The sequence below is a fragment of the Callospermophilus lateralis genome, chromosome 11 (genome assembly GCF_048772815.1).
Source record: "Callospermophilus lateralis isolate mCalLat2 chromosome 11, mCalLat2.hap1, whole genome shotgun sequence".
Taxonomy (NCBI): Eukaryota; Metazoa; Chordata; class Mammalia; order Rodentia; family Sciuridae; genus Callospermophilus; species Callospermophilus lateralis.
In genome coordinates, this window is record NC_135315.1 from 92,977,583 (window position 1) to 92,997,329 (window position 19,747).

General features: G+C 40.0%; 1 pseudogene; it reads left to right on the forward strand.

Annotated features, from left to right (window-relative positions):
- The first annotated feature begins 11,999 nt into the window (after nt 1-11,999).
- On the forward strand, nt 12,000-13,673 carry LOC143642327 (zinc finger CCHC domain-containing protein 14 pseudogene; annotated as a pseudogene).
- Nucleotides 13,674-19,747: the final 6,074 nt, after the last annotated feature.

The window sequence follows — 19,747 nt, forward strand, 5'->3', positions numbered from 1 at the left end:
TCTGTCCTGGGACTTGTCACACCTGGAGGCCCAGAGACAGCCTGAGCCCTGGTCAGCCTCCACCTGGGGCCAGGAGGCCACCGCCTCATCTCAGAGTGGTCTTGGTGCCAATCTTCCCCAGGTGGTTGAGTGCCTCCTTACTGTTGTGGACCCCCCTCCATCTGGGCTTGGATCTTAATGATCCTTAAGAGGAGAAAAAACATGATCCACCGTGACTGGGCCTCAGGCACAGTGGTGCACGCTTGTAATCTCAGCTCAGGAGGCTGAGGCAGGAGGATCGCAAGGTAGAGGCCAGCTTCTGCAACTTAGCAAGGCCCTGAGCAACTCAGTGAGATGTGTTCTCTAAACAAAACAGAAAAACAGCTAGGGAGGGGGCTCAGGAGTTAAGTGACCCTGGGTTCAATCCCTGGTACAAAAAAAAAAGTGACAGGGCCCAAATATCCCCTTTATACAGTGCTTTAAAATGACAACGTACAGCATCTCGTGCTGCTGGACTCAGGAGCAGGAGGTTGGCTGCACCTTCCAGGGGACGCGGGCCAGCTGCACGACCAGTGTCCTGCTCACTGACTAAAGAGTTTCGGACTGCCCTCCGACAGAGGTTGAGGAGAATCACTAGACCAGCTAGTGAGTGTCTCCGGGCTGAGTGAGAGGGTAAGTGTCATGACCCTGCCACCCAGCCTGGCAAAAATCACACGGAGTCAGGAGTTGAGTCAGCCTAGATGGCACAGCAACTCAGTTTATTGTGGAGGGAGAGGACTTATATAGAGAGAGGAGAAGGAGGGGCACAAAGGCAGGGGCCAATCAGAGATCAGAGAGTCCCCCAGGTTGGGGTAGCCTAGGCACACCAGCCACAGAAACAGAGCCCCGTTACCCTAGTTACAGAAACAATACCCCATTAAGTAGGTGTGCCCCATTGCTGGGGAGTTATTCTTTGTGATTGCGGAAGCCATATCCAGGCACGTATATGGAAGCCATTTCTCAAGCTCTAACTGTCACATACATGAGAATCACAAAATCAGAATCACAAGACTGGGGATTTCTTTCCCCAGTGATTGCACTTCCGTGGTCAGCAGAGGTCCCAACAATTTCCCCTTTTTTATTTCTTTTAAAGTACCAGTGGGTAAGCCCCCTGTCTTAGGTTGTCCGATACTGCACATGGTCCATCATCGGATGAGCTGCCCTTCAGGCGGCAACCTCCTGTTTTATATTGGTACCACTGCAATCAGATCTTACCCATCACTGAGTACCTTACAGCTCACCTGGTGACTAGAAAACTTTTCCTTTGGCCTGTTAGGTTGTCCAATACCGTTTATGGTCCTTACCAGTCATCGGATAAACTGACCTCAAAGCGTCAGCCCCCTGTCTTAGGTTGGTACCATTGCAATTGGATCTCACCCGTCATTAGCCTCAGGAGATGATCGAGGGGAGGGACTTGCTGGACCCCTAGAAGACTATGGGTGCTTTGTTTGTGTGAGTCTCTGGTATTGTACCTGAACAGTCATGAGTTGAATTGATTCTATCCTACTTTGAATAAATTGAATGGCCTTATTAGCAATGTGGGGCCCAAAGGTAAAGAGGAGAAGCAGCAAGAGAATGGGCCCAAGGAAAGTAAAGAGGTAGGGCAACCACCCATGTAGCCCCATCCAGAGGAAGTTGGCTTGTAATTCTTTTCTCTGCTTTTTGAGGTCTTCTTGTAGCCATTTTAGTTTATCTTGGACTATTTCTGATTGGTTGGCATAAAAGCAGCATTCTTCCTGTAAGAAAAGACATAATCCTCCATTCTCGGCAGTTAAGAGGTCAAGTCCCCTGCGATTTTGTAAAACCACTGCAACTAGGGAGTCTAATTGTGCTTGGAGGTCCAAGTACTTGCTACAGCTTGTAGTCATCAGTCAGTTGTTGGGATAAAATCTTATAAAAGTGGAAAGAGGTCCCTAACGGTGTTATGCCAGTTCCAGCCCCAGTGACTACTCAGAGGCTCAAGAAGAGTTGAAAAGCTTGGATAGCTCTCTTAGTTTCCCCCCCAATGTGTTCTAATGTAGGGACAGGAAGGCTCTGATTATTAGGAACAATTGTAACATCAGGCAACAGGATGGTGGGAGCAGAGTCCAGTCCAACTTTGTGGGAGAAAGCTTAGAGCTTCTCCCCCACACATGAAAACAGTACCATTAGGAGGGCAGAGTTGGGTACCATTGATGGTATTATTGTGTTGGCAGAAGGAGTAATGTATCTGGCCAACATCTATGTTACTGGAATTATCAGGAAAAGGATCAGATCTAAAACATGTGACCAGAGGAGAAAAAGGAGACAAATAGACTCCAGACCTCGGGGACAGGAATAGGCAATAGATCTCAGTTTGTGAGGAGTTAATAAGAATAGCATTGGCCTGTAATGGACCTGGTTTTAAGCAAAGTCAGTAATCTTCTGCTAAATTGGGATTTGTTGTGTTAAGCAGTGAGAGGGTGGCTTGTAAGATAATTGTGTTTTAGGGTCAAGAAGTAACTCTCCCTGAATTGCTGGGAGAACTAGAGGGTGGTAAATGGGGGACCCTGGAGTTCAATTATTTTTTCCATAGTTTTTTTTTTTTTTTTGCACATAATCTTGGGCTAGGTCTTGTACCACACTGCCATCTGACATTCCTATGTGCATTTGGAAAGTCCAGCAATAGGTCTTGGAAGGGGAGTCTGTTAGCCAGGCATATGGAATGGCCCTTGTGTTGGAGTTTGGTCGGCCTGATCAGTATCTGGTTGAGTTTTGTTGTCATAAGCTTGCCTGATCATAGCAAGAGGTAGAGACATAGGTATAGGCCTTGAAGACCCCTGAGGGTGAGCAATCCTGTGGGCAATTTGGGGGATCCTTTGTAGCTGGAGTAATAGAGGTAACCTATGGGGCCTGCCAGCAAACATTGAATAAGGATTCTAGGGGACATCCTGCCTGTTTTCCCTGTATGAGGGTAACTGATATTCTTCCATTTGAACATGTCTTAAGAGTAGTGTAAAAATTAGAGAGGGTAACGGATGGTAGGATAGCAAAAGCTGTAAAGGGGTCGCCCTGGATGCTTTGTAAAAGGGCTTCAGCTTGATGTGGATCACCGAATCCAGTGTTGATCATCAGAACACTTCTCAGGAGCAGCAAAATTAATATCGTAAAATTCATCTTGGGTCCTGAAAAAGAGAAGAGAGAAGAATATCCTCAAAAATCAAAGGGCCTTCTGGGTTTTCATTAGTCTCATTGGGGTCCCCTGCTACAGGGGGACAATATTTGAGGCCCTTGCAGAGACCCAAATAGGCTTTTGTTCAATAGTGGGGAAAACACAGCCCAATCCTCGTCCAGCTGTAATAAGGGGATCTGGGCCCCTCCATCAGACTTGGATCATTTGATAAGGGACAGTTGTTGTCCAATGTTTTTGGAAAGGTGAGAAATGCTCACCTTTGGTCAAATTTAAAATATTGAGAGTAAACAGGGCCATCTTCAGCTGATCATAGGGGGTTTCCCCCTTTTTGTTTTATTAGTTGAGACTTTAGAAGATGATTATGTCTTTTTACAATTTTTGTCCCTGAGGATTATGAGGGATTTCAGTGATGTGGCCAATGTGCCATTGCTGAAGGCATTCCTTGAAGGTTTTGTTAACAAAGCATGGACCATTATCAGTTTTTACTTGATCAGGAAGGCCAAGAGTTGTAAAACATTGTAAGAAATGATCTATGGCATGTTTAACTTTTTTGCCTGCATGGGCAGTAGCCCAACATGTATGAGAGAAAGTGTCCACTTATAGGAAGATTTACTTTAGTTTTTTTTTAAAAGAGGGAAAATGTGTGACAACAGTTTGCCAGAGATTATTAGGTTTTAGACCCTGGGCATTTACCCTGCTGGTCTAGAGTGGGGGAACCTGTAAAAAGGGGCATGATGACTGGTTTAAATTTTTTTTGATATCTGATTTCATTTATTAAGTTATGTTTAGTTTACAATTTAAGAAAAAAATTTAAAATATTTGTCTAGTGTGTCCAAACTTACATTTTAATAGGTATTTATCATGTCAATAGGGACAAAATCTTAGCTCACATCAGTATAGTCAAATTAGGAAAATAGCTTGAAATATCCTTGAATTAATCAGTTAAAATTTTTAGTCAGTCTAGTATATATATATATATATTTTTTTTTTAAATTGTTCTAACTTTTTATATCATCTGTTTCAATAATAATATAATTTTTTTTATTTAGGAAAATATTTTTATCATTAAAATCTAGAATATAAAGACCATGTTTTACCCAAAGATGATTTCTTTCTTCTTTTTAGGATCCAAAGTGTGCTTTCTCTTTGTTGAAGCCTCTTTTTCTTTTAGGATTTTTTCTCGTTATACTTTGGAACAGTTTTTGAAAACCTTAGAATCTATAAACAAATTATTGTACTTTGATAAGAAATTTTAATGAAAATATAGTTAAAATTTTTAGATATTTTGTAGACAGATTTATATTTGTTTATCATCTTATCAGTTTGAACAATAATTTTGAGAATTAGAAACTACTTGAAGATTGGATTTTTACTTAAAAGCAAATTTATAGTAAATATATTTAACTCAAATATCTGTAACTGAAAAGGCAGAGTATCTGATAAATGTATGTATAAAATATATAAATTATGAGTGTCCTGTTGAAGTAAAACAATTAGGCAAATATATATTAACTAAAAATTAAACATGTATTAATTATTTTATAGATTATATTAAGAATAAGGACATAACTTATAATTGTATTAACTTTATGTAACCACGTGGCTTTTAAAAAATATTTGGATTCATTTTAACTTATTTTTACCTAGGAGTGCACTCTTTTATGTGATGTCACTTGATGTAACTGAAATAAGATCCTTGTGTATACATATTTATTTTTTATAGTCAGGAACTAGAATAAGGTTATTTTTGGTCATCACAGGAATATTGCTGACTTTGTTCTTGTGGCCAGCAAATGCATCCTCATAACCTCCAAAATTAAAGTGAAATACATCAAGCATGTTAGATATCTCTTATTAATAGATTATTTAGTAACACAACTATAAGAAAAGTTAGGTTATTTAACTAAGAATTAACTTAAATTTAGGACTGTAACACATAAACCTGTGGAATTAAGTTTTGTTTGAAAAAGATCTGTCATTTTTTACAGGTACGCATTTTTTAAAAACTTAGGCTCTGGGTAGCTCTGGTAGCAATCTGAAAGAGGAAGTATAGGTTAGTGGCTGGAAGGCGGGACTGGAAGTCCTGTCTGAGTGACTGTGAAAGAATCAATTGGAAGCCCACGAGAAAGTATGGGAAGTGGGACCAGGAAGCCCGCTCTTCCGGCCAGGCACTGCATGGCTACCATGTGATGCAAACAACATGGAGTTCGCTGCTTATTGTCAGGGCAGGAAGAACCACCCGGGCCAAAGCTCTGCAATTTTTTGTTTCTTAAGATCCCTTGGGTCCCAAGGATACCAGGCTGCAGGGTGATTACCACCTGGATTAATATTAACAGAAAATAATTGACATGGCTCTAGGCCAGGTGGTGCATTAGGTTACGCCCTCCCCGAGTCTGGGTACAGTGGAGGAAGAGTCCAATGTAAATCACCAGGAGTACAGGTGGATGACTTGAAGGGATTGTGAGAAAACTCAGAACTAGGCAATGGAGGATAAAGAGAATTTTTTGTCTAGGGGCCCATGGAGTGGCATCAAAGGGGTTTAGGGGCCTTTTGTTTTGGCTTCCTTTGGGCTCCTTATTTTCCTTTTTCCTTTCAGGATTGGCTCCAGGTGAAGGTGTTCGGTTAGGTCCCTCAAGGGGAGGAGATGTTGATCAGGGTGCCTTCCCTAGTTTTGGGATCTTTGCCTCCAGTTCTGGACGTGGCCTAATGGGCCATGGAGGGAAACAACCCTTGAGAGCAGATAGGGTTGGATAAACTCCAACAGGAGGAATTTCACCCTGATTAACCTCGGCTTTTTGGATCAGTTGTTCAACTTTGTCCCAGGTCTCCCAGTAAAATAAATTACTCTCTGGTAACCAGGGAGCTGCTTTAATTAGAGTCTCCCAAGTCTTGCATGCCTGAGTGTCAGAAATTTTGAGACCTCTACTCTAAAGGAGGACTCGGAGGGAATGAAGGGAGGGATTGTTTTTTGAAGAAGCCTGCCCCATTTTTGGTGGGGGTACACTCACCCGTTGCCCGATTGCTCATCAGCGAAGTTCCCTTCCTTACACAGGCCACCAGCTGTCGGACCACCCTCTGACAGAGGTTGAGGAGAATCACTAGACCAGCTAGTGAGTATCTCTGGGCTGAGCAAGAGGGTGAGTGTCACGACCCGGCCTGCCACCCTGCCTGGGAAAAATCACACCGAGTCAGGAGTTGAGTCAGGAGTTGAGTCATCCGAGATGGCACAGCAATTCAGTTTATTGTGGAGGGAGAAGTCTTATATAGAGAGAGGAGAAGGAGGAGGGACAAAGGCAGGGGCCAATCAGAGATCAGAGAGTCCCCCAGGTTGGGGTAGCCTAGACACCCCAGTTACAGAAATAGAGCCCCATTACCCTAGTTACAGAAATAGAGCCCCATTACCCTAGTTACAGAAACAATACTCCATTAGGTATGTGTGCCCCATTGCTGGGAAGTTATTCTTTGTGTTTGTGAAAGCTATATCTTGGGGCCGTTCAGGCACTTACATGGAAGCCATTTCTCAAGCTCTGTCATGTACATGGAGAATCACAAAACCAGAATCACAAGACTGGGAATTTCTTTTTCCCCAGTGATTGCACTTCCATGGTCAGCAGAGGTCCCAACATAATTATACCAAAACTAACGTTTCATTTACACTATTTTTATTAAACAGATGGAAGTCTGATGGCTTTGACAAATAGATAACAAAGAAATGAAGATTCAGTGAGGGAAGGAGAGAAAGAGAGAAACACACAGGCAACCTCACATAAAAAGTAGCTTTGAGGGCTGGGATTTGCTCGCCTAGCATGGGTGGGACTTGGGTTCGATCTTCAGCACCACATAAAAATAAAGGCATTGTGTTCTGTCAATATACACCTAAAAAGTAAATATTGAAAAAAGAGTAGCTTTGAGTACTAAAAAGTTATTTTTTTAACCAATAAATCTCTAAAACAACATGGATCTGAAAGTTTTTATAATTCTTACATATTTTTTTAAATTCTAAGTCAAGAACTTTCACACACACAAAAAGAATTCTGAGCTAGAACAACAACAACAAAAAACTTTAAAAAATGTTTAGAAAAACTGAGAGCTACCAAAGGTTTACATTGCACCAGAGCCAGTACAAATGTGCTGAGGATGGCAAATATTTTAGTATATGAGAAGATAAATCTATACATAACATACAGAATAAACTTCAGTTTCACATAATTCACATATTGTTATTTTTTGTTGTGAAGCTCTAAAGAAATACAAATATCTTAAAAGAAACACCTGAACCTTGCCAATATACTAAGAATTCTTGCCAAAAATGAACGTATGTAATACTAACTCTTTATGTATATTCTTTTCCAAAAAGAAAAGTTGTATACTAAATAAGATTTATTTAAGCTTTCTAAAGTCAAATAGCAAAAATGCAATTGAATAAGTGATATTCTAAATTTGTTGACTCTTGAAATATGCATCTTTTTTAACAAATTGAATTAGGAATGATCAGATTTTAGAAGAATCTTATCATTTTTAAGGAAGCTAGGTACTTTCATTTAAGTACCATTTAACTCAAAACTTGGCAACTCAGAGATGTCACATGACTCAATTATATGCATGTTCAAGAACTGTATCAATTCAACACACACTCATTCAAATGCACATTTTACTGAGCACTATACCAATATCAATGGAGGTCATAAAATCATTAAAATACTGTCCCTATCATGGAGGATTTTATAGTCTAGTTGAAAATTTAAGACCTTAGAAATAACAGCAAACAAAAGAAAGTGCATGAAAATGTAGCTTAAAAGAGAGTCACAATATTGGTGGGTGCTTAAACAACATTTTTGGCTGTGAATTAGCTTGATTATGGCTTCATTATTGCATTAGCATTCTCTTCAAATATAATACCATGCATAAAAAGAGCATAATTTCATTTGGAAAAACAACAACAATAAAAAAATAATGGAAACAAGTTTATTCCCAGAGAGTGTTATTAAGGTCAAAACAATGAATAAATAAATCTATACAAAGTATTCTTTCATGTAAATGCTAAAATTAATTAAATCAAAATAGTCATGTTTAATAAGGGGAAAGATAGCAATAAGTTGTAAAAACATTAAAACTAACATGAATAGAGAAAATCATCAAAGAGCAGCATTTGTTTTCATAGAAAAACAGTTTCTCCAATTAATAATTATTTTGAGTTTTGGTGACTGGGAAAAACTTTCAAATAACAGAGCTAAGGAGGAACTTTTTGAAAGTGTCATCCTTAGAGAGAAATGAGGAAATCATAATATGCGACTTGGTCATGTACTACTCTTTCGTTAGAAAGGCCTGGGGACTCATCCAACCTGAAGGCAATGGAGGAGCCTCTGCCCTGCCAAATGAAACTCTCACAGCATTCAGATCTCACAGATCTTCTATTTTCATTTTCATCAATTTTACATCTTCTTTTTCTTTCTAATCTCATTTCTCCTAGAACTTTAGCTTTTCAAATGAATTGTGTTACTCTTTCCATCTTACATATGTGGTTTGGTTTCTTCACTGGAATTTTGGTTTTGCTTTTATTCTAAGATGTATTTTATTCAAATTTATTTCTTAGCTTTAAATACTACTTTCAGATTTTAAGCCCAGTTGAGCTAATTTTCTTTTTCTTTTTCTTTTTTCTGCCTCTGATTTCTATATTTCCTATCAAATACATTTCTTCTGAATTTAAGGTCAGAAAAGTTAGGGGTAGCCTCCATTGTGCTTAGTCTGAAATATTGACATTTCCTCTTGCAAGCTTGTGTTTTGCTGGTGATCAATACAAAAGAGAAAAAAAATAGCAGAAACAAGAAATTGATAACTCATTGCTATAAAATTTAAGTTCAGTCTTAAAACTAGTTCCAAAATAAAAATATAGTGACATAAATATGTACAAAAGATTTGATTTTATTATCATATTTTAACTAACTCATGTTTTCATGTAAAATATTTTGAGAGGTCTCCAAAAAATCAATCAAAGTGTACATTTATATTAACATCAGAATACTCTTGCTCTCTATTTAATAAGATGTCATCCACTCAAACTCATTTCTGTCTCTAGTGTGGTGCCTTAAGGCCACCATATTCGATAGTACTAAGAATAAATTTGGGATGCTTTCTTGGGAACTTTAAATACTAGAGATATATAGAAATAATTTTGACTTTGAGCAAAGAAGCCTATTCCTTATTTTACTATTTAGAGAGTACAATTAGTCTACATTGCTTTTCCCCTAGGATACTATAATTTTGGCAACTCTTTCATTCATTGTGCTTACCCAAGGTACACTTGGGCCACAGACTTTGAAATAGAAAAACATGTTCCATTTGGAGGACAAAGGTTTGTCCTAGTCTAAACTCAGTGAAACTTACAAATGTGGGGGCTGCATCAAGAAAATTGGGCAAAAAACTTGAAAGAAAATAAAAACCATTCTCAGTTCACTAATGGAATAAAGAAATTTTTTTGTGTGTGTTTTGTTTTTAAAATGGGGGGCTATCTCATAATCTCTAAAAACCAGCACAATGTCAGAAAAAAATTGCTTAATAAAACCACAGCAACAATCACAGCTTACCAACAATAACTCTGAGGTTTATTTTTGCCCTTCTCTAATCCAAAGAGTGTCTCTTATTTTTGGAGCATAGTGCTGTCTCTGGTTAATACAAGTTTCCCTAGCCAGTGCCTCTCAGAGACAGGTAATCTAAGAATGGCAGAAGGCATGAAGACTGTCATGATAGGTTGTTTGCATGGCTTCCTATTACACAGGAAAGTACCTCTTATCTTCTCTGGGACTCAGTTTTTCTCCTCTTAAATTACAATAATAATTAAACTTAGTTTCTAGGAATTCTTGGGGAATTAAAATAACTAGTAGAAAGAGTGATTCATGCACTTGGCAAATTAGTTTTCTTAGTTCCCTCTATTCTCTCTGTATTAGTCAAGGTTCATTAGAAAAAATAGAATCAATAGATTGTTCGCGGGCTGGGGATGTGGCTCAAGCGGTAGCGCGCTCGCCTGGCATGCGTGCGGCCCGGGTTCGATCCTCAGCACCACATACAAACAAAGATGTTGTGTCCGCTGAGAAATAGATTGTTCGCATATATGTGTATAAGGTCATAAGGTCCCTTTCCTAATAACATATCTAAATTTCTCTGAGGATAACCAGCTGCTGCATTTCGCCTAGCTGTCTCCTTGCAAAATTCCTCATTGGCAACCTTCCATAACAGGTATTGTCTTCCATTTAGCACAGCTTTACACATACTAGTCCAATCTGCCGGCGTCATGTTCAAGTTGGTAATGGATTCGACCATGCTTACAGTGAAGGGTGCTTGAGGACCATAAGTTGTTACAGACTCTTTTAGCTGCTTCACTGTTTTGAAATCTAAAGCATGGTGAATTCGCTACCCTCTGCCTGCTCAAATACAGGGCATGCTAATATTTGAGGTCCTGTCTCAGGATCCTATCTATTAACTACGGGGGTTGGGGGCCTCCCAGCCTATGGAGGTGGCGTTGTTTGGCACTTATGCCCTCTGATGAAAGAAAGGTGTTAGTAGCAGCACCTGTTGTAACTTTTCCCCAGATGGCTTTTTCTGCTCTAAACTTTATTCCTCTGTCTGACTAGCTCGAGAGACCTTTTACTTGAATCTTTCCCTCTAACTAACTTGAGAGATCTTCTCTTTTACTTGAATCTTTTCCTCTGTCGGACTAACTTGAGACCCCTTCTGTTTTACTTGAATCAATATGACTTCTCCTTCCTCTACCATTGTCTGAACTGAAGGCTTTGGACTAAGCAACCAAGATACCAATGCCCACAATGGCAATGTGCCAACTGGCAGAGTTCCTGGGTTTTTCTTTTCCTTTTCCCTTAAATCTTCACCATGATGTTTCCATTGTGATATATTTAACAACTCCTCCTTAAAAAGCCATGGGCTACATTTTTGTATTGTATGAACGTATGCCCTGACTGTTCTTGATTTTACTGAGATGCCTCCTTCCTTTAATAATTTACTTAACACTCTTTTGGTTTGTTTTATACTAATTTCTGATCCCATATTTCTACTATAATACAACCCAACAAGGTGACGCCAAACAAAACCAAAACAGAATGAAACAAAAATGGAACAACAGAAAATCATTTTAATAGCCTTTCTATCCTCCTGAAATGTCCATCTGTCCTTTCTCTTGATCAATTCCTCAGATGCAAATAGTTTTTCCTCAGATGTGAGTGATTTTTCTTTCATCTCACACAACTCCAGGGACAGACAACTTAAAACAAAATCGAAACAAAATGAAAGAAGAATCTTAAAATGCCTACCCATCCTCTTGCCCTGCCCTCAGGGGCTAGCAGTTTACCTTATCACTTACCCTCAGTTGTTCCCCATATGGGCCACCAAATGCCGCAATCCAGCTGGGCACAATTCACAAGCCACTTGTCAAGCAGAAACAAACTTTATTTTTAGAACACACACACATGCTGCAACACACGAGCTCTTCAGGAATTCCCTCAGAGCCCAACTGCCACCACTGGCTTCCCACAAGCCTCAGAACCCCCCACTCCTCCGGCTGTTGAGGCTGATTGGCTGGGTCGCATGGGCAGAGCCAAAAAAAGTCCCCCAATGTGCAGCTCCGTGGTCTGAAAGGGCAGGGAAACAGCCCAATGACCATCACCACAGAGGAGCTAATCAGCTGGCAGCTGGAAGTTTGCTGGGGCCCCTTCAGCTGTGGCTCTCAACAGGGTTTTTCCTGGTCTCTATCCCCCTCACTTCTGCTCACCAGGCTTCAATTACAAGGACTCTTCTCCACATCCTTGGGTTCACTCTGGACATGCGGCACCCAGGCCACCCCATGCTCATGAAAGAAAAGGCCAAGGTGAGAGAGGGACCACTCTGCATTCCATGCCTGTGGGAATTGAAGTGCCCTATAGGAAGAGTCCCCTAGGTCTAGTCAACTGAGCGCTCTTTGTGTTGGGTAGTCACCAAGTCATCACAGCTGTGGAGAGAGGGAATTGAAAAATGGCAACCTGTTCTGACTCATTCCCTTTGGTAGCCATGCTCACTGAAAGCTGGCAAGAACAGTTTGGGGTTATCACAATGGGGGAGGGGGAGTTGGAGATCTGGCACCTTCTCAGTTTCACTGGGCTGATATTGCCCATGGAGAGCTGGTGAGAAAGTTTTTGGTTACCACAGCTGGGGGGAGGGGAAATTGGAGATCAGAAACCTTTTCAGTCTTGAGAGGCTTTTCTTGAAGTGGCCAGCATCCCATCCTCCCAGAGCTGAGTGCAGCACCACTTGCAACCTTCATCCAGTACACCCTTTACCTTGCCTTACTGCTCCCACACCAGAGGCACTTGCTCAGTACTGGTCTACCAGGCCCAGGAGGACACCCCACCTGCAATTCTTTTATGTCCTCTGGTCTTCAGGCCCCTCAGTCCCAGGAGCAAAACAGAATTTTGGATTAGCTCAAGAATCTTCACTCACACAAGTATTACCCTGTCTTTTAGCAGCTCACCTTAGTGAACTTTTTGAGCCTTACTAAGTATGATTTCCTCATTATGAGGGCAAAAAAATAATCTTAAGACTCAACTGGAGCTGGAAAAAGGGAAGTCAGACTCCTTGGGCCTCAACTTATTGGCCTTGACCTTGGTCACCAGCAAGGGACTGTCCCTAGTTTACCCCACCAGACACGTTGGGCCTGTGCAGGGTGGGTGTGGTGGCCATGCTGCAGATCTGTGGTTGGTGGAGGTAGATGGAGGTGGAGCAGCTTGTAAACAGGATTCCCCAGGAGGGCAGATCTTCTTAGTACTCCAGCTCTTCCTCCAGTCCCATGGGTGTGCTAACAGAGGAAGAGAGCTCAGACAGCTCCAAGGAGAACAACATATTTGTACATGTGCAATTGGAGGATTCAGATAAGGAGAAGTCTGTGATGCTCCTGAGTCACTTCACTGAGAGCTCTGCCTGACCTATGACCCATGTATTACCTGTGCAAAATGAGGCTGGCTACAGCCCTTGACTAGCAAGCCATCACCCTCTGCTCCTACAGCTTTTGCCCAAAGCCTTACATCTGACACCCAACTGAATGCTGAGTTGTGCGCACAAAGCTGACAGAGGAGGTGCCAACAGGAAGTTCCTCTCATCCTCTGTGCATGAGTGTTTTCTTTGGAATAAAAGGGGTAAATGGTCTGGCCCCAGGAGTCGTATTACAGTGTTAAAGAGCTCTCTGGTAGTGCTGTGCTCAACACCTGGCCCTCATCCACACCCCATCCCCCCCGTGCAGGTCCTCTCTTGACTCTCCGAGAGCAGCTCCATGTCATCAACTATCTGCTGTGGGCCCTTGACAAAAGTTGTGCCTGCAGCCACTCTAGACATGGTTCTGAAGATGGCACAGCAGATAGCCCTGGCAGTTCAGACCACCATCACAGCTGCCACCATGATGCCCAGTACTGCCCTTCACATGGCATTTAGCTTTCTGTTTGTTACAACAGAGGCAACAAGGGGTTAGCAGCTAAACAGCATCTTCAACAAAGTTCCTTTGAACTTCTCTCCCCGACTCTCCTGACACTGATGATTCCTCTTCTTCTCCCTCCAGACTAGAAGCTTCTTGAAGTGAAGAAGGGTGGTTTAAACCATTTCCTCATGGCCTAGTGAAGTCTCAAATGCCATCTTAAAATTTGTTTTTTGGATAAATGATCTTCTTTTGGAGACCATCCATACCAGGTCCTCTCTGAGCAACTTAGTGTAAGGCAGCAGGAGGAAAAGAAGAGACTTCCACCAAGCACATTATCCTAAGGTAGCAGTGTTTGAAGGGAAAGGCCCTGACCTGCAGTTGCTACAGGTGTGATGACAGGTGCAAGCAGAAATCTGGAAGGAATAAATTGGAGGAGGGTAGCTATTTTCAAACTGGCTGCCTGTTATCATCACCTGTGGGAAGACTTGCCTGTCCCCTCGCTCAGGCCTCACCCTTCCATGGAAAACAGAGTCTCATGGTGAGGTCCTGACTCCTCAGTGATCTGCTGCAACCTTCTGGTCCTGGCTCTAATTCTCCCAAATCTGTGTTCAGTTGGCATCCTGGTAGCTTAAAATTTACTACTGTGTGATATTTCTATCACATCAATTGAAAAATTCAACAAATTGCAAATTAGTTCCATCCCCACTTTTCCCCTTGGTTATAGGGGTTATAGGTGGCTCTTAGCTATATTTCTGCTGGTATTTAAAAAGCTCCCCAGATGTTTCAAAGGGCATCCATATTGAGGAGCTTCTATCCAAATTGTTCCGCTTTTGGTCTGAAGTGTCCCACTAGATAATATCTGTTGCCTCCTTCCTGCCTTTGAGTTAGTGTCATTGCTTGCTACTCAGATGGCCTCTATGGAACCCTTATGCAGTACAGAAGAGAGAGTAGATTTGTAGTTTTGTTCTAGTTGTTACGTTTCTTTGTATACAATTTAATTTCTTTTAAAACTGGCCAAATCTCTTTCAGTGTCCTTTTAGGGTTGAATCTATGGAGACAAGCAAACTTAATGGAGGAAATGGGGGAAACTTGAAGTAATGTGCAATTAAGAACCCTGATTGTCCCCTTGTGTGATTGTAATTTCCCATTTGGAGGCATAATTATGTGTGGTGTAATCCCCTGGCAGGGATCTGATTTTAGACGAGTGGGCTCCACCCATCCAAGGGTAGTCTCACAGGCACCACATACTGGACTGATTTTCTTGCATCTGAAAGACTTGCAACCAGATGCACAGCTCTATTCCCCTCTCAGGCTGGATGAGTCATGTTTTTCTCTGCATAGTAGACTGCAGTGTTAACTTAAGTGAAACTACCATCACCACCACATGATGCAGGAGTTCAGCTAAACAAACTTGGACTCAGCAAACCCTGAAATGCGGAAATTCCACTCTTGAAACTGGTACTGGGCTCCTAGAGAACTTAAGGGTAACTTTAGTATGGCTAAGAGAAGGCAGAAAGAGGTTGAAAGGGCTTTTTAAAATTGTATTGAGGATGACAGTCTAATCAGGATATGTTCCAGGATGACATCTGGAACAAGAGGCACTTTTCAGTGCATACTGCTTTGTACTGTCTGCAGGAGATAGAGTGTCAAGGGCAACTTACTTCAAGGGCTCTAAATTGATTTCTGTAAAATCTTTGTTGTTCAGACATTATCCTCTATAGTGTTAACAGCAAATTCTTCTTAAAATATTTTTTATCTGAAAACTAATGCTGATTAGGATAAGTGGAAAATTATCAACTTAAACATTGACATATATTTGCAGGAAAAAAATCAGTAGAAACCTCTAAAGGATATTTTTGTGTCAGTAAATGGACTTGAATTAGATGCTGACTAGATCACAGAGAGGAGTTTCTAATCCCAGCTGCTAGGGCCTTGTAAATGTGACTTGACTATCCCCTCTCATCAGCCCATAGGCAGTGGGCCACAGACCGAGTAGCAAGTATATATCTGCTGCAAGTTTGGTCCTCAGGGAGAAGCATCCTTGCTGCTCCATTCACCTGCCATCAATAGAGAGAAATTCAAGATTGTATTTTCTTACAGTGTTTGCTCCTATTTCCTTTTTCCCAGCCTTTCTGCTCTCCATATGAGAATACAATATCTCTTGGTGCAGTTTTGCATATAATTTTATAGTGTTATAGTCTCCACTGAATTTTTTTCTAAAAGAATATCTGGTATCCATTAAATTTTGTGAACTAGTTTTCTCTGCAGAAACTATTGTTTTCTCTTATGCTAATCTGATGGATAGAGCACAGTGTTGAAAGAGACTCTTGGAGAAGGAAATACTATACAAAATGAATATGATCATTTTCTTTACTTTCTTAAATTTTACTTTATAGCAGGCATGAATGTGATTGAATCTCCTCATTGCCATGACTTGCTTCAAGTCTAGGGAGAACTCGAAGCTGTGCTTCTGAGGCAACTTTCTCCTTTCCACCTCCCCATGTTAAATAACCAGTTAAGACCAAAAGTGTCCAATCAATTCCCATTCCCTTAGCCTGGCCTTCAACAGCATACATCAGCCCATCTCCCTGTTGCCATCATGCCAAACTTATTAGTCCTTCAGTATTTCTTACTTCAGCAGGCTCACATTCTCTGTGTGTATTATACTTTTCTTATTTTTACAGAGCTACATGGTATAAACAATGCCAGTTGCTTTCACTCAACAGAGTTTTGCAGCTCAGTCATATCATTGCATGTCTCTTGAGCCCATCTTTTGAATTGCCAGGTAGTATTCGACTATGTGACCATTCCACAATTTGTTTATTCATGCTTCTACCAGAAACATTTGGGTTTTTTTCAGAGTTATGCTATTATTAATATAACTACTATGAACATTCCAGAATGGTCTTTCATGGAAATATGTTTTCATTTCTCTTGGGTAAGTTCCCAAGACTGTTATTGTTGATTTATTGTTTAGGTATATGTTTAACTTTATAAGAAATTATCAGTTTTACAAAATTTATTTTGTTCTCCCATTAGTAATTACAAAAAAAATTATAGTTGATACATATCCTTTCTAACATTTGGAATTGCTACTATATCTATCTATGTATTTATTTATTTATTTATTTATTTATTTATTTATTTATTACCAGGCATTGAACTCAAGATCACTCAACCACTGAACCACATACCCAGCCCTATTTTGTATTTTATTTAAAGGCAGGGTTTTACTGAGTTGCTTAGTGTCTCACTGTTGCTGAAACTGGAATTGAATTTGCCATTCTCTTGTCTCAGCCTCCTCTGCTGCTGGGATTACAAGCATGTGCTATTGCTCCCAGCATATTTAATTTTAATTAGTTATATGAAATGGTCTTCTTGTGGCTCTAATTCACATTTATTTCAGGAAAATATGATTATCTGAAGCTTAGTTCTTACCCATGCAGAAGTTCAAAGGTCATAGCCATGAGGAACAAGATTTAGATTCAGCATACCCTACAGGTTGCAAACGAGAGGGGAAGGAAAAGGCAACTTGTTAGTACTCAAATCATGAAGTGAAAAGCTTCTGGATGACATCATGAGATAAAATGCATACCAAGTTTCAACAACACATTCTTTCCCTTTCTGTGACCAGCACTGTTACACGCATGCATTCATATACCTTCCACATGTTCACACAGGATACATGTTATATGGAAGGCTTTAAATCTTTCCTCACATAAATCTGCAGTGACAGAGTCTATTAAGAAGGATCTAAAATATGAAAGCTACTAGTAGTAAAAAGTGATTAAATATAAAAATTAAAAGAAATATTCTCTACTAAATATTCTATGGTATATTCATACTTGCAAAGGGAGACCTACAGGAGCTAAAATCTACTTCATTTATTAAGCTAACATTGTCAGAATTATATGCAGTTCCCCTTCAAAAATGTAAATCCAGGATCAATTAATAAACAAATTAACTACAATTAAGCTCGTCAAACTGCATGTACAGAATATGTTGAGAATAGTGAAGTGGTATACTATTTTCTTTAGAAGTTCATTATGATTTCTATATCTCATTATGTGCCTTACTAAATAAATTTTAAAATTAAGTTTGATTTTTCAAATTGTAAAATATTTGTCTTATGAAATTTTATTTGTCTTAAAGAAAAAGCAAATATTCTACTCATCCATTTTTAAAAGTAGAAATGAGAAAGCCAGGTTCGGTGGCACATGCCTCTAATCCCAGCATCTTGGGAGGCTAAAACAGGAGGATCATGAGTTTAAAGCCAGCCTCAGCAAAGGTGAGGCATTAGTCAATTCAGTGAAACCCTGTCTCTAAATAAAATACAACATGGGGCTGGGGAAGTGGCTCAGTGTTTGAGTGCCCCTGAGTTCAATTTCTAGTACCAAAAAAAAAAAAAAAAGGAGTTGCTGCAGTAATTCACGTGCAGGGCAGCATGAGAAAGAAAGAAAAAGTAGAGTAAGCAAAGCAGCAGCAGAAAAAAGTCCTTTATTCTATACAAGCAATTTTTTTATAGTATTATGAACAAAGAAGACAGCCTTCCAACAGCAATAAATCAGGTCTTTCAGCTAATTAAACATAGCATACAGAAGTTTTATTTTCTAATCAGAAGTGGCCTGCTTCTCATGAATAATCTACTCTCAGCCTGGAGCATGCTGAGCTCTGTTCTTGTTAATAACAGTTAATAATTTTTTTTCTCAGTGCCCTCTTAGCCCACTTGGCAGAACATCCCGTTTGCAGGCAAGTCCTCCCAAGAACAGCAGACACCTCGTTTTCAAGCATATCCGCTGTTATCTAAACCTTGAAGGAGCCTCTCATTTCGAGTAGGCCCTCCCAAGGACAGCAGACACCTCGTTTTTCAAGCATGTCCACTGTTACCTCCCTATACCTTGACAGAATATCCCGTTTGCAGGCAGACTCCATCAAGGACAGTAATAGTAATGCAGTCACATCTGATTCTCTACAGGAGTGAGTAATATAATGGGTAATATGTCTCATTTTCATTATAGAAAAAAAAAACAAGGTGAACAAGTAATCACAAAAGTGAATAAGAAGAAATGGAAATAAGAATAGGTGGGTCAGAAATGGATAAGACACCTGGGGTTGTGGCTCAGAAGTAGAGCACTTGTCTAGAAAGTGTGAGGCAGTTGGTTCAATTCTCAGCACCATGTATAAATGTATAAAATAAAGATAAAACTCCATCAACATCTGAAAAATATTTTTTAAATGGATAAGACAGGACTGGACGTGATGTATGTATTCCACACAACGTCTGGAGCTCTAAGCCCAGCACTGAAAAAAAGGATAAATACGTTCTCCTGTCCAGAGTTAGCTGGAGAAAAACACCGATGAATCAGACCAAAATGATGGATGTGATAATAGGTAAATCTGAGAACAGGAACAGAGGACACAATGATTAGAAGCCAAAGAGCAGTTAAAATCATCTTGGGAATTCATGTTAATATAACAAAGGAATCAGGGCTATCAGAAGATTCACAGAATGCCATTGGCTTTTGAAACACCACTTATTCACCGCAATTTTCTTTGGTTCTTGTACCTATTACAGAAAATTGCTGTTTTCTGTCTTTCATTTTGTGAGTAAACATATGGGAAATGCTCATATTTCATATTTCAGAGATTTATTTTGGAAACTCAGATGTGTAGGTTAAATTTTTATATGCATAAGTCCTCTGACATCTAGAATTCTGACTACCTTACTTATGTGCTCCTAAAAGATTAAGATTCAAACATTTAATAAAGCACTTTGTCATTCTGACATTTAAATAAATTAACAGTTTTTGATCTAGTTAAGTCCCAGTAGTGAGAAGACACAGTGCAAATCCCTTAAATAATGGTAGAAGAAACATTCAGAGATAAGTAAGTCAGCACTCATCACATTTTACAACTGCTCTTTGACAAGCTATTTCAAAGAGTAAGATCCATCAGTCTGCTTTAAAAGAAGTCTTGCTCCAAGTTAAAGCAAATTTTATATAGTACATGCCAGAGGCCTCAGAAATTTGATCAACAAATAGAGCTATTATTCCACGTGTCTGAAGTCTTGCAGAATTATGTATATATAACTCACCCATATATAGAAGACACATCCATTACAAGATCAA